We start from the raw sequence: 14,430 nt of genomic DNA on the forward strand, positions 1-14,430 counted from the left end.
GAGTAGGTTTAAGAAGGAACTGGTGTGATTCTGGAAAGAGAAGAAATTGACAGACATGATGAGAAAATAGGTAGGTGGGATTTTATTATTCATTCATGGGATGTGGGCATCGCTGGCCAGGCCAGTATTTGTTGCCCATCTCTAATTGCCCTTGAAAAGGTGGTGGTGAGCTGCCTTCTTGAACCGCTGCAGTCCATTTGGTGTAGGTACACCCACAGTGCTGTTAGGAAGGGAGTTCCAGGATTTTGACCCAGCGACAGTGAAAGAATAGCGACATAGTTCCGAATCAGGATGGTGTGTGACTTGGAGCAGAACTTGCAGGTGGTGGTGTTCCCATGCATCTGCTGCTCTTGTCCTTCTATTTGGTAGAGGTCGCGGATTTGGAAGGTGCTGTCTAAGGAGCCTTGGTGCATTGCTGCAGTGCATCTTATAGATGCTACACACTGCTGCCACCGTGTGTCAGTGGTGGAGGGAGTGAATGTTTGTAGATGGGATGCCAATCAAGCGGGCTGCTTTGTCCTGGATGGTGTCGAGCTTCTTGAGTGTTGTTGGAGCTGTACCCATCCAGGCAAGTGGAGGATATTCCATCATACTCCTGACTTGTGCCTTGTCGATGGTGGACAGACTTTGGGGAGTCAGGAGGTGAGTTACTCGCCTCAGGATTCCTAGCCTCTGACCTGCTCTTGTAGCCACGGTATTTATATGGCTACTCCAGTTCAGTTTCTGGTCAATGGTAGCCCCTAGGATGTTGATTGTGGGGGATTCAGCGATAGTAATGCCATTGAATGTCAAGGGGAGATGGTTCAATTCTCTCTTGTTGGAGATGGTCATTGCCTGGCACTTGTGTGGCGTAAACGTTACTTGCCACTTATCAGCCCAAGCCTGGATATTGTCCAGGTCTTGCTGCATTTCTACACGGACTGCTTCAGTATCTGAGGAGTCACGAATGGTGCTGAACAGCGAATATCCCCACTTCTGACCTTATGATTGAAGGAAGGTCATTGATGAAGCAGCTGAAGATGGTTGGGCCTAGGACGCTACCCTGAGGAATTCCTGCAGTGATGTCCTGGAGCTCAGATGACTGACCTCCAACAACCACAATCATCTTCCTTTGCGCTAGGTATGACTCCAACCAGCGGAGGGTTTTCCCCCTGATTCCCATTGACCTCAGTTTTGCTAGGGCTCCTTGATGCCATACTCGGTCAAATGCTGCCTTGATGTCAAGGGCAGTCACTCTCACCTCACCTCTTGAGTTCAGCTGTTTTGTCCATGTTTGAACCAAGGCTGTAATGAGGTCAGGAGCTGAGTGGCCCTGGCGGAACCCAAACTGAGCGTCACTGAGCAGGTTATTGCTAAGCAAGTGCCGCTTGATGGCATTGTTGATGACACCTTCCATCACTTTACTGATGATTGAGAGTAGACTGATGGGGCATTAATTGGCCAGCTTGGACTTGTCCTGCATTTTGTGTACAGGACATGCCTGGGCAATTTTCCACATTGCAGGGTAGATGCTAGTGTTGTAACTGTACTGAAACAGCTTGGCTAGGGGCGCGGCAAGTTCTGGAGCACAGGTCTTCAGTACTATTGCCGGAATATTGTCAGGGCCCATAGCTTTTGCAGTATCCAGTGCCTTCAGTCATTTCTTGATATCACACCGAGTGAATCGAATTGGCTGAAGTCTGACATCTGTGATGCTGGGGACTTCAGGGGGGTGCCGAGATGGATCATCAACTCGGCACATGGCTGAAGATTGTTGCAAATGCTTCAGCCTTAACTTTCGCACTAATGTGCTGGGCTCCCCCATCATTGAGGATGGGGATATTTGTGGAGCCACCTCCTCCAGCTCGTTGTTTAATTGTCCACCACTATTGATGGCTGGATGTGGCAGGACTGCAGAGCTTAGATCTGATCCGTTGGTTATGGGATTGCTTAGCTCTGTCTATCACATGCTGCGTACGCAGTTTGGCACGTAGATAGTCTTATGTTGTAGCTTCAGCATGTTGACACCTCATTTTGAGGTATGCCTGGTGCTGCTCCTGGCATGCCCTCTTGCACTCTTCATTGAACCAGGGTTGGTCTCCTGGCTTGATGGTAATGGTAGAGTGGGGGATATGCCGAGCCATGAGGTTACAGATTGTGGTTGAGTACAATTCTGCTGCTGCTGATGGCCCGCAGCATCTCGTGGATGCCCAGTTTTGCATTGCTAGATCTGTTCGAAATCTATCCCATTTAGCACAGTGGTAGTGCCACACTACACGATGGAGGGTATCCTCAATGTGAAGGCGGGACTTCATCTCCACAAGGACTGTGCAGTGGTCACTCCTACCAATACTATCATGGACAGATGCATCTGCGGCAGACAGATTGGTGAGAACGAGGTCAAGTATGCTTTCCCCTCTTATTGGTTCCCTCGCCAGCTGCCGCATACCCAGTCTAGCAAATATTTCCCTGAGGACTCGGCCAGCTCGGTCAGTAGTGGTTCTACCGAGCCACTCTTGGTGATGGACATTGAAGTCCCCCATCCAGAGTATATTTTGTGCCCTCGCCACTCTCAGTGCTTCATCCAAGTGCTATTCAACATGGAGGAGTACTGACTCATCAGCTGAGGGAGGGCGGTAGGTGGTAATCAGCAGGAGGTTTCCTTGTCCATGTTTGATCTGATGTCATGAGACTTCTTGGGGTGCAGAGCCGATGTTGAGGACTCCCAGGGCAACTCCCTCCCTACTGTATACCACTGTGCCACCACCTCTGGTGGGTCTGTCTTGCCGGCGGAACAGGACATACCCGGGGATGGTGATAGTGTCTGGGACATTGTCTGTAAGGTATGATTCCGTGAGTATGACTATGTCAGGCTGTTGCTTGACTAGTCTGTGGGATTGACAGACATAGTGAGCAGGTGCAGTTGGGAGATATGGTGAGAAGGTGGGACTGAGCGACAAGGTGAGAGGGTAAGATTGAGGGATATGGTGAGAGGATGGGTAGGTGGGGTTGAGGGACATCGTAAAAAGATGCGGTTAAGGATATGGTGAGACGATGAACAGTTGGGATTGAGCAATATGGTGAGAAGGTAGGATTGATGGATTTGATAAAAAGGTGGGATTGAGGGATATGGTGAGTAGGTGGGTAGTTGGGGTGAGGGATATGGATATGCATTGAACAGTGTGCTGTATTTGCATGGTAGATACGAACTGAACTCACCACAGAACGTTAAACCCAGTCATTTTGAGTCTAAATATCCATTTAATGACAGGATCAGTGTTAATTACTGCCAATCAACCTGTCTGGCACTGAAAATTGACTATTGCAAGTGCGGAGACTCATTCCTTCCGCTTTTAATTGCTGTTGGAGAAAAGTCAGTTTTTAAATTTTAGGATGTTATTTTCACTTTTCCTTTCTGTCTCTTTTTTCACTCTCTCTTAACCTAATCGTGCTTTCCCTCTCTTTATTTCTCTTTCTGTACCTGATTTGACATAGAATTCAGCCAGTCTAATTTACATTCTTTCTCAGTCCTTTCACTGCTTATTTCTCAATCCTTCAATCTGATTGGTTTAAGAGATACACAGTTGATTGCCTAGTTCATTCAGGTCCCAGATGCCCAGTTTCCCATGCTGTGCCATTATCAGCAACTTCCTATGCAAAGAATTGAAATCCTAAATTGCAAGGGCAAGTCGACTTAACAGCAGGCATCATTCGGTACTGTGTTCTAGCAAATTATGGCCTGTTGTTTTCAGAAGTAAGACATATTCAAATTACATCATTTTTAAGATTTAATTCTACAGAATGAAGGACGTCTGAGATGATTGATGGTTTTGGAAAACCAAAGCAACTGTCAGGATTGATCATGTCAAGTGAATAAAAGTGTTTTGTTTAGACACTTAAGTGAAATACTTTCTATTGTGGGTCAGGCCACAGGAACAATCAAACAGTCTTCATAAACATAAGCCTGAGCCAGGAGAAGAAATTAGCTTAGGACTTTATGGAGATGGAGGGCCAAAATGAAACCTTTTCAACTTTTGGTTCCCTGCTGAAAACCCGTCAGTGCTTTGCCGATGACTAGATCTGGAACACAACAAAAGATTTGATCCACCTATGCAGTTCAAAGACCAACAGGCAGGATTAGGGCTTCGTTGCAGCCATTTAAAGGGCATAGAACAGGTGCAACAAGGCCCAATTTTGAGAACCGATATCCAGTGTCCCAAGGGTGTCTGAAAAACCTGTTTTAGGCTCCGTTGCAAAAATTCGCTATCACAGGGGCTGGGCCTGTTCCGCTCCAGAATTCTCAGTGGTCACTAACTAAAGAGTAGGGTGGCAACATTTGGGCCCCATAGCACCAAAAGTGGTGGGGGGGTCCACTCCCGACAACATCCCACGCGGCCTGCGCCTATTTCCATGTCTTGAAGGGCAACAGTGCGGGTGCCGTGTGCCTGCACCAGAAGCATATAGAGTGGACAGCCAGTCACACTGACTTAGTGCCTGACCTGCCAGTTTGGATCTCGCAGCTCCTCCCTTAAACGCGCTCAGCTGAACATGTATTGAGTTGCCAGAGGAAACCCCCACCGGCACTATATAAAGGCATCACCATCACCATTCAACCATTGAAATTGAGGGCCATGGTCATCTTGATGGCCACTGGTAATGCTGTCCTTGCCCTGCTCAGCAGCGTCATACGTTTTAAAAATAGTTAAAACATTGCTTTGGAGCCAGTAGGTGCAGGAGTGCTCCCCCCATTCCACCCCACCTCAACTCCACAGTATCCCGATAGGCTCTCCTCCCCACTGTTGCTCCTCCATTGACCAGACTTCATAACTGCTGGAATAGAAAGGCAAAAACGTCACACCGCAAGTCGGTCAGTCATCTAAAAGTCAAAGTAAACACCACAAAAAACAAAAAATGGAACAAGTTTCTTGCAGGCTGAAACAAGGAAGTATATTTATTTGCAAATCTGGAGCATGAAAGCATTTTACAAATGATCAAATGAAGATATCCAATCATGAAAGTTTAAAATGGGTTAATTACCTTTTTAAATAAGTTCTTTGGAGCCACCGTAAATCTATTTTTTCCATTTTGGATCAAAGTCCTTAATAATACATTGCGGCAGCAATCTACTTCCTCTTTCCTCAGCATCCACTGTCATTGAGAACCTGGCACAAATCAATATCCAACTTTAGAAGGCCTCCAGGACCAGCTTGGACTACTTGGTTTCTTTAAACCTGAGTGATCAGATCAGACCTGATGATATCACATTCAGAAATCCAATGATGTGCAGACAAACATGATCCAGATACATACTGTAGCTCAACAAAATCCATAACATGTAGTCAGCATATAATTGCATTTTCAAAGAGTCAAAGACCTTAAATTATTTTGCATCAATTATTCAATCATTCACAGCAATAAAGCCACTTTGAATTTTCGATCAAAACATCCTTGTTCACTTGATTGGGCTTTGCAATGGGCTTGTGTTTGACAGAGTAAGAGGCCAGTGTAGACCTGTGGCAAAGGTGTCTCTCTCGCCAATTTGAGTGCAGCCTCACAGCTTATTTACTGGGCCATCTGGCTTGGAATCTGTTTTCTGGTGAGGTCTGTTAATGCTATGATTCGATAGACATAATTGTGCTTAAGCAAGAAAGGGTATGGAACCAAGAAGTTAAGATGGATTTAAGGTACAGATTGGTGATGATCTAATTGAATGGTGGAATGGGCTTGAGGGTCTGAATAGCCTCCTCCTCCTTCTATGCTCCTAATTCAATTAGTGGTTCTGACAGAAGCCTGTCATCCGAAGAACATCTGGACCTTTGGACAATTGCATCCAGTTTCATCCAATTATGTCTTTACCCACCATCCCTACCAACACAATGACCAAGGTACAGTACCTCAACTATATCACCATTTTCAGTACTTGACTGTCACTTAGGTTCCTCAATAGAAAAACTAATTAACCATATCGCTCTCATGGTAAAGTTATTTTCTCACCCTTTCTAAGTTCTTTATGCACTATTCGCTATTCATCAGCAAGAGAGGAAAGAGACAAGGTACCTCTGAGTTAAACCTTTTCCTTTGCTTGATGACTGAAGTGAATCCCTCCGCCCTCTCAAGTGAACATAAAAGATCCCATGGCACTATTACAAAGAAGAGTAGGGGAATCTTGGCCATCATTGACCCAAAACCAACACCACTAAAACAGATTATCTTGGTCATGATCTCATTTCTGTTTGTGGGAACTTCTTGTGTGTAAATTGGCTGTCATGTTTCCTACATTGCAACAATGACTACACTTCAAAAAGTCTTTCAACTGGATGTAAAGTGCTTTGAGACGTTCTGATATTATGAAAAGCATTATATAAATGCATGTCCTTTTTTTCTTCTGTGGAACATCTCAAATCCATTAATTTCAGTCTGAATGTAATTTTGTGACAGTGCAGTATGTGGTTTACAGAGTATGTGAATTGGCCTCTTATGTGCTCTCCATTGTGATATACAATAGCTAAAGAGTACTTGCTGATCCCATGGCATAACATCCTATTAGTAGTGCATTTAAAGATTGCAAGTTTCATTGCATAGGAGACTCAACGAGCTTCCAGCTGCCTTTTTGCTGTGAAAGATTAAGTGACATGAGAGGGCAAACTGCAATGTAAGATCATGTATAACTGAGTAATGATGGGCTTCAATGTGATTGGCATCATCTTATTATATCACAATGTTCTGAGGAGAGCTCTCTAGTTAAAATGTGGACATAACTTTCTCTTCCAGAAGCTGTGCATTTTCCAGCATTTTCTCTTCTTTCAGGTTTCTAGCAGTTTTCCTTTTTAATCTCAGCAAATTGTGAGTAAGAAGGAAAGTCATATAAACAGGATTGTACATGGTTGATGGAAGGTATAGGAACATAGGACCAGGATTAAGCCATTGAGCCCCACGAGCCTGCACTACCATTCAATTAGATCTTGGCTGATCTGTCCCTCAACTCCATTGACCTGCCTTTGTTCTATATCTCTTGATACCATTACTGAACAAAAATCTATCAGTCTCAGTCTTAAAAGCTCCAATTGACCCCAGCATCCAAACCCTTTTGGGGGATAGAGTTCCAGATTTCTACTACCCTTTGTGTGAAAAAGTGCTGCCTGATTTGTTCCTGTGCACCCTGGCTATCACTTGAAGATCCTTATTCTTGATTCTCCTACCAGAAGAGAGAGTATATTGAAGGGTCAAATTTCCCATTCTTAGTCCATTCTTTTCTCTGTTGTTACTAACTACCGTAAATATAGATTGGACCAGTGTCCTCCTGTTGTCATACAGGTTGCTTGATGCTCACCATCTAGACTTCCATCTGAGGAATGGTTTCGAGAGGTAGGGGTGCTGGTGGCACTATACGCCAGAATCAGTCAATGCCTTCAGAAGAGGTGGGAACACCTTTGCCATAAGGAAGAAGTATTTGAGTATTTAGAGGTTGCCTAAAAGGTCTATGTTAATGTGTTGACATGAGGGCAATAACACACATCCTTATTCTTAAACTTAATTCAGAAAGAATTATATTATGATAATGTAATCAACCATGTCAGCTTGGTGCAGCAGGTAGCAATCTCACCTCTGAAGGTTGAGGGTTTAAGACCTACTCCAGAGACTTGAGCATATAATCCAGGCTAACACTCCAGTGTAGTACTGAAGGAGTGCTATACTGTCAGAAGTGCCAGAGGATGTTTCCCCTGGGACATCTCCCTTAGGGGAGACAGTTTAAAAATAAGAGGTCTCCCATTTAAGACGAAGATGAGGAGAAAATTTTTCTCTCAGAAGGTTGTTAGTCTGTGGAATTCTGTTCCCCATAGAGCAGTGGAGGCTAGATCTTTGAATATATTCAAGGCTGAGTTAGATTTTTGATCAACAATTGAGTCAAGGGTAATAGGGAGCAGACAGGAAAGTGGCGTTGAGGTCACAATCAGATCAGCCATTATCTTATCGAATGGCACAGCAGGCTCGAGGGGCAAAATGGCCTAATCCTGCTCCTATTTCTTGTGTTCTTTTGGATGTAAAAGAACCCACAGCACTATTTCGAAGAAGAGCAAGGGAACTCTGCCTGACCAATAGTTAAACCTCAACTATCATCCCTAAAGTAGATTATCTGGTCATTATCACTTTGCTTTTTGTGGGAGCTTGCTGTGCGCCAATTGGCTGCCACATTTCCTACATTACAACAGTAACTACACTTTAAAAGTACTTCATTGGCTGTAATGTACTTTGAGACGTCTTGAGGTAGAAATGGCCATTTTTTTTAAACAATGGCCAATGTTGATATCTATATCTATGGATGAGATGAGTTGGCAGTTTATATTAAACTAAATTAATATAAGCAGATAAGCTTTAACAGCAAATGATGATATTTTGATTAAAAGAGGATTAGTTACATAGAAAGGAGTTGGAAAGTGTTCATTATTTTATAATTATTAGGAATGATAATAAGCTGAATCTGTTATATAACTCACCTTCTCTGCAGTGACAAGTAGTCTATGGTATTGTTCTTTCAGCAAACATGTTTAAGCAGCCCACACTCCTAATGACCCTAAAAGCAGAAAAGAACGTCATACCTCAAAATCTTTAATAAAAAAGTACATAGAACATAATGACATGAAGCTGATATGAATGGGACATATGTGCTACTTTTACAAGTATTTGAAGTACGTCTAATTATAGTGATAGGAACACCCCTTCCCTTTTCCCTTTATTATTCATTCCTAGCTGATCTACCCACAGATGATAATAACACAATATCGAGGTGATTCTCTGTGTATCTAAAAAATTACATCTGCGGTTAAAAAGGACAAAATAATGATGACTAACACTGTTCATTTTGTGAGGCGCATGTGGGTGTCTGCAGTAATATGTTGCTGTGTGTTACAGAAGTGATATTCACAGAGGCTGTTGCAGGGGAAAGGTCTTTGTTAAAAAGCCATTAGGGGATCCACTTTTTAAGGAGGGGAATTGTTAATTACGCGCGGTTACCTTAAAGGAACAAATTTGGTTACATGCTAAACTGAGATCCTGTCTACCCTCTTGGTAAAAGATCCCATGGCACTATTTTGAAGAAGAGTAGGGGAGTTCATCCTTGTGCCCTGGTCAATATTTATCCTTCAACCAACACCTAAAAACAGATTATCTGGTTGTTTATCTCATTGCTTTGTGGAACCTTGCTGTTCACAAATTGGCTGCCACATTTCCTACATTACAGTGACTACTCTTCAAAAGTATTTCATTGGCTGTACAGCATTTTGGGATGGCCTGAGGTTGTGAAATGTACAATATAAATGCCAGTTTGTTTTTTTCCCCTTTTACAATAGTGGTCTGAAATACAAAAGTATCTGGAATGAAGAAGTATACACAAAATGCAAAATCAACTTCAATAGTCTTCACTTCCCCTTACTATCCATAGGCTTTTATAACCCAAATTTTGCATTATCAAACATGAGTGGTTCCTGATTTACATCTTCTCTCCTAGACCTCCAAGTCTTGGTGGTGTCTAACACTGTAGGCCTCAACCCTTCACCAAACATTTTCAGTGGAAAAAGAATTATTTTTTTCATGGTCTGCCTATAAATTTCTAGCTTATCCAGATACCAAAGGTTAACCAAGTTTTCCAGACGCAATGGAACTTACTCACTAGTGGCATACAGCAGGAAGTTGTGGGGAACTTACCTATAATTTCCCAATATGTGCTTGTTGTGCAAAGGCTCTAAGCTGGAAGCACACATTCAGAAAATCAAAGCTCCCCTTATTTCTGTATCTTAGGGCGTGAAGTAGTTAGTTACTAAGGTTATTAATGTTTTCAATGAACGCCAAAACAAATAGAAGTTAATCCTTAACCCAATCTACTATCTTATCCTCATCCTACCTCTCGTTTGATTGGTTGGCACTGTCACAATGGTGATGGTACTAGTGCACTGCATGGAATGGTGTGCAGGTAATTTTTTTTAATTCATTTGTGGGATGTGGACATCACTGGCTAGGCCAGCATTTATTGCCCATCCTTAATAGCTCCATGCAGAGTTCCCCTCATTTGCACACAAGTTCCTTGCAGAGATCCCCCCCTTCACACACAAGCCCTTTGGACACTCAGCATAGTGGAATGACCGCTGTAAACCTCACTTCCCCAGTACTACTCTGGTTAGGTTATCTTATCTTTCGTGGCACCGTGGACTCTGCCTCGTTGGCGCCAGCTTTTCAAAGTCACGAAACGGAAGGCACGTGAGTGCGGCACGTCAACCAGAAAATTGGGAAACCTTCGTTGGATCGCAGTGAATTAGATTCAAATTTATTTAAAGCAGCATTTACAACATTTAAATGACGAAGCTGCCACATCAGGGTGTCAGTACCGTCACAGTACTTCCCACCTCCGACAATAACTGCACACTGTGTTATGGTGCCGGGTTCGTGGTGGATGTCTCCCCTATGCCACCAAACCCACCTCCAATAAGAGAATAAAATTCCACCCAGATGGTTTTAGTTTCAAGCCTCCTTCCAGGGACTTGAGCACAAATTCCGGGTAGAAGTTTTGTGCAGTACTGAGGGAGTATTACGTTGTCAGAGGTGCCACCTTTCAGATGAGCGGTTAAACCCCATCTGTCCTCTGAGCTGGAAGTAAAATATCCCATGGCACTGTTTGAAGAAGGTCAGAGGATTTCCCCTTGGTGTTCTTGGCCATATTTATCCCTCAAACAACATCACTAAAACATATTGGGGCGATTTTCAGTAACAAGTTCAGGTGCGAATGCTTCTCCGGGCTGGCCAAGATGGAGGTCTTGAACTGAAATGATGCTTGAGCACAAGACATCATCTTAGTAAAGGAGTTGAAGCCTGCACCAGGAATGCCACCCAGAAGCTCATTAAACAGCTGATTACCACTTAAAATGCCTGCTAGCGCACATTAAAGAGGCTGTGTGGCATTTTGATGGCTAGCGCTTGTCGTAGCACCCTCTCCTAACAGTGACCAGCTGTTAACTGGAGTAAATATGGTGCTGATGTTGATTTCAAGTGCAACTTAAAGGGATACTCACCATTTTATGTTCACTTGCTGCTGAAACTGTGAAGAGGACCTCTGAAACACATCAAGATACTTTCTGGGATGCTTTGTCAAGACTTCACTAAAACTGGAGCAACATTTATTCTACAAATTTTCTGAGGACTTCACCTAAAAAGAGTAATTGCTGTGCTACCCCACCTTATTGGACACCTTATAGGAGTCACCAGGAGAAGGGGGGGTTCTTGATCAAGGCCATCTTGCTAGGGGTTCCTCTTGGTCTGGATAAGGAATGGAAGGAGGACATGAGGCCAGGCAGAATACCAGCTGCTGCAGGAGAGAGGAACAGGAGAGCAAGGAAGATGAAGTGGAGGCCTTGCCCACTGCGGGTGCAGGACATCTCTCCTCCTCTGGACCTCCTCCACCAAGACCTTGAGCACCATGTCCAAGAACTTGTGAGCTCTCTCTCTTCATCCCTGAGCCATCCTGAAACAAGCCACTGTGTGTCAACCAGAGCACTCCACACCTTCAGCAAAAGTGGGTGTGAGGAGCCAACATGTACTGCTTTATGAAAATTGTGTCTAATCAGCAGTTGAGTGCTAAATCTTCAGGGTTCTGGTTTAACACCTCCAGGCAAGTTCATTAATGGAAATCAGCAATTAGGACCAAAATTGTATGCTAAATCCAGGCGTTCAAACAGATGAGTTTTAATAGCACCTGTGTTCACCCTTTGGCCAAATTAAACCCCTTATCTGGTTATTATCACTTTGCTGTTTGTGGCAGCTTGCTGTGCACAAAATGGCTGCCACATTTCCTACATTACTACAGTGGCTATGCTTCAACACTGTACTTGATTATTGGCTGTAAAGCGCTTTGGGACATCCTGGGGTCATGAAAGGCACTACATAAATGCAAGTCCTTTCTTTGTTTTACAATAGGTGGGATGAGAGGTAACGTCTCATAAAATTGAGTCAGATAAGGCACACTGGCCTGCAGTCTTGCAAAAGACTGAGGAAAAGGAACCTCACAGCACTGGGAATCACATTCACTGACTCCGTTCCCACTGACAGAGATTCTGCCGCTTTCAAGAGCAAGTGGGAAATCCCAAAGACAATCTGAACGCTCCCCAGTGGCAGTAGAGAGAGGCAGAAAGACCAGGGAAACACAAGTGAATTTTTTTTGGACAAAAATGACCACCACCCACCTCACCACCACCCCCCCCCCCACCCCCCAACCCACCACCCTTTTCCATCGATAGCTGGCAGTCGCAGGACTTTCCAACAGCATGGGGCAGGTAGGTGCTCGGGCTGTGCCCAAAGTGCTCTGCCTGCCCCATGATAACTTTGTGCCTTCCCATTGACCCCACATACACTGATGTACTGCAACACACCTGCGAGTGCAATCCCAGAAAAAACTGCCAGAATTGATTTCCAGTTCTGTTAGGCATTGCGTTTCACTGGCATACGTTTTCAGGCTAATTGCTAATTGGTATCTGGGTGGATAGAGAAAAACTATTACCTTTGGTGCAGAGGTGGGCAGTTGGTGGTGGGGGTGGGGGGGAGCTAGACCATTCAGAGGTGATTTCAGAAAACGAAGTTCTTCGCACATAGAGTAGTGCAAATCTGGAACTCTCTCCCCCAAAAGCTGTTGAGACCGGGGGGTCATTGAAAATTCCAAAACTGAGATTTATAGATTTTTGTTAGGCTAGGGTATCAAGGTTATGGAACCAAGACAGGTAGGTGTAGTTTCGATACAGATCAGCCATGATCTATTTAAACTACAGAACAATCTCGAGAGGCTGAATGGTCCGCTCCTGTTCCCATGTTCCTACATTACCGCAGACATCATGATAGAAAGACAGTCAAAATGGGGTAGCTGACTCTTCTGACGCCCTACGTCATTTTGACAATTTCCAGTTTCCTGGTCCCAACCGCCTCCTCTTCACTATGGACGTCCAATCGCTCTACACCTCCATCCCCCACCAGGATGGTTTGAGGGCTCTCCGCTTCTTCCTGGAACAGAGGCCCAACCAGTCCCCATCCACCAACACCCTCCTCCGCCTGGCTGAACTTGTTCTCACATTGAACAACTTCTCCTTCAACTCCATGCATTTCCTTCAAGTAAAAGGTGTCGCTATGGGTACCCGCATGGGTCCTAGTTATGCCTGTCTTTTTGTGGGATATGTCGAGCATTCTTTGTTCCAGTCCTACTCAGGCCCCCTCCCCCAACTCTTTTTCCGGTACATTGATGACTGTATCGGTGCCGTTTCCTGCTCCCGCCCCGAACTAGAAAACTTTATCAACTTTGCTTCCAATTTCCACCCTTCTCTCACCTTTACATGGTCCATCTCTGACACTTCCCTTCCCTTCCTCGACTTCTCTGTCTCCATCTCTGGGGATAGGTTGTCTACCAATATCCATTATAAGCCCACTGACTCCCACAGCTACCTCGACTACACTTCTTCACACCCTACCTCCTGTAAGGACTCCATTCCATTCTCCCAGTTTCTCCGTCTCCGACGCATCTGCTCTGATGATGCTACCTTCCATGACGGTGCTTCTGATATGACCTCCTTTTTCCTCAACCGAGGATTTCCCCCCACTGTGGTTGACAGGGCCCTCAACCGTGTCCGACCCATTCCCCGCACCTCTACCCTCACCCCTTCCCCTCCCTCCCAGAACCGTGACAGGGTTCCCCTTGTCCTCACTTTTCATCCCACCAGCCTCCATATCCAAAGGATCATCCTCCGCCATTTTCGCCACCTCCAGCGTGATGCCACTACCAGTCGCATCTTCCCCTCCCTTCCCCTGTCAGCATTCCGAAGGGATCGTTCCCTCCGCGACACCCTGGTCCACTCCTCCATTACCTCCACCACCTCGTCCCCGTCCCAGGGCACCTTCCCTTGCAATCGCAGGAGGTGTAATACCTGTCCCTTTACCTCCTCTCTCCTCACTATCCCAGGCCCCAAACACTCCTTTCAGGTGAAGCAGCGATTTACCTGTACTTCTTTCAATGTAGTATACTGTATTCGCTGCTCACAGTGTGGTCTCCTCTACATTGGGGAGACCAAGCGCAGACTGGGTGACCGCTTTGCGGAACATCTCCGCTCAGTCCGCAAGCAGGACCCTGAGCTTCCGGTTGCTTGCCATTTCAACACTCCCCCCTGCTCTCATGCTCACATCTCTGTCCTGGGATTGCTGCAGTGTTCCAGTGAACATCAACGCAAGCTCGAGGAACAGCATCTCATCTACCGATTAGGCACACTACAGCCTGCCGGTCTGAACATTGAGTTCAATAATTTCAGAGCATGACAGCCCCCCACTTTACTTTAATTTTTAGTCATTTTTAGTTATTTTTTCTTCCTTTTTTTTTTTGGCATTCCTTTTTACATTTTTTACAATCTTTTTTTGTATTTATTTCAGTTCATC

This window comes from Heterodontus francisci, chromosome 31, assembly GCF_036365525.1.
Source record: "Heterodontus francisci isolate sHetFra1 chromosome 31, sHetFra1.hap1, whole genome shotgun sequence".
Lineage (NCBI taxonomy): Eukaryota > Metazoa > Chordata > Chondrichthyes > Heterodontiformes > Heterodontidae > Heterodontus > Heterodontus francisci.